Source organism: Danio rerio, chromosome 1 (assembly GCF_052040795.2).
Source record: "Danio rerio strain M-AB ecotype USA chromosome 1, GRCz13ab, whole genome shotgun sequence".
NCBI classification, from domain to species: domain Eukaryota; kingdom Metazoa; phylum Chordata; class Actinopteri; order Cypriniformes; family Danionidae; genus Danio; species Danio rerio.
Window position 1 is genome coordinate 2,114,716 of NC_141021.1, and position 2,101 is coordinate 2,116,816.

The window sequence follows — 2,101 nt, forward strand, 5'->3', positions numbered from 1 at the left end:
ATGAATAAGTAAATAAATAAATGAATAAATAAATAACTTAATTAATTAATTTATTAATTAATTAATTAAATGAATGAATAAATAACTAAATAACTAACTAACTAAATAAATAAATAAATTAATTAATTAAGAAAATGAATAAATAACTAAATAACTAACTAAATAACTAAATAAATAAATTAATTAATTAATAAAGAAAATAAATAAATAAATAAATAAATAAATAAATAAATAAATAAATAAATAAATAAATAAATAAATAAATATTCCATTTAAACAAAACTGAGATTTTCTCCAGAAGAAAAAAGCAACAGGAAATACTGTGAAAACTCAAGCCATGTGGGAGATATTTTGACTAAGAATAAAGGATTTCACAGAAGGGCGACTGATTTTGTCTTCGACTGTATAGTGTCTGCTTCATTACTGTAATGTTTGCACATGTGCTCAGAGATGCAGGTCTCTATGGTGAGGATGATGAGAAAGCCTAAAACTAATCACCAGCACTGTTGCTTGGGTGATCGGTCAACAAAACACAGCAAAATATGAGACAATGAGTCAAAGTAGGTTGTAAGGAAAGCCTTGCCAGAATGTTTGATACGGCTTTTAAGAATATGAGTTTATATTTACTGGTGACATGGGTTAGTGGTTAGCACAGAGGCCTCACAGAAAGAAGGTCAGTTGGCATTTCTGTGTAGAGTTTGCATGTTCTCCCCGTGTTGGCGTGGGTTTCCTCCTTGTGCTCCAGTTTCCCCCACAATCCACACGCATGCGCTGGAGGTGAAAACCATTTTAGGGTCAATATTATTAGCCCCCTTAAGCAATATTTGTTTTGGATTGTCTCCAGAACAAACCATTGTATAATCAACCTAATTAACCTAGTTAAACCTTTAAATGTCACTTTAAGCTGAATACTAGCATCTGAAAGGATATCTAGTATGATGTTATGTGCTGTCATCATGGATAATAATTCAGACTTCAACTGTATTCAGTATGTTTGGTCTTCAGTGACTAGTGCAACTCTCATATTGTAACACTGGAGCTGGAGTGACAAGAAAGGTGAGGGTCTAAGTGCAGTTTATTAACTCTGAGTCAGACAGGCAATGGTCAAAGCAGGAGCAAACAGAAGCATGCGGGTAATCCAAAAGTAGGGATGGCTGACATGAAACTGACGTTTCGACAGTGTCAAGATCAGTTTCAAAACACTGCACAGAAGCATGATCCCAAACACCCAGGTCACATGACTAAAGTGTTTTCGAAACGCTCAGGTCATATGACTAAAGCAATTCAAAGCATCGATCAATTCAGAAGTTTTTCGAGGCTTGGCGAATCTTTGTTTGACTGACAGGGTCTGAAAAAAAACATTCATGTAGCCTAGTGGACCGTGCGTGTGTACAGAGTAACTGTGCTGCAAATGCTCCAAGTTCGAATCCTGACTTATACAAACAATTACATCATGACTGGATGTATTTTAATAATGTTTCATTATTATGAGCAAAACAAGACAGATTTATTCACAAAGTGTTCATTTAGATGTCAGACCAAAGTTAGGACGAAACACATTACAAGAACAGAGCATTTAAAACTATAGCTGCATCACCCTGGAAACTCTACAACGTCGGGTTTAATACCTCAATTTGTCTTACTGTTTCTTTGCTGAAGCTGTTCCAGAGCAATACATACAAAATGACCTCTAGGTGTCACTGTAGAGACGGGTTTAGAAACATTGACACATTTGCTTCGACTGTTTCAGTGTTTCACAAAGCCTCGCTTTGCCCACCACTAACTAGACAAGGGAACGTTTAGAAATATAACAGCAAAACAAGACTCAGCAATGTGTGTGTGAATGTGAGGTGTTTTCACAGTTGTGGAAATCAGTTCATCATGAGCTTCATGCTGTGTGTGAGCAATCAGAGAGAATCAGGAACTGGTGTGTGTGTGTAAGGTGCATGATAGTACATGTAGGCCAGTTCAGAGATTTGAAGTTCTCCAGTGATCTGCTCAGGCTAGCTCGCTGATGATTGTGACACATATCAAGACCTCCTTATTCACACAGCCATTGTTCATGATCTAAATAGGAAAATTAAAAAGCAAAAAGACTTAA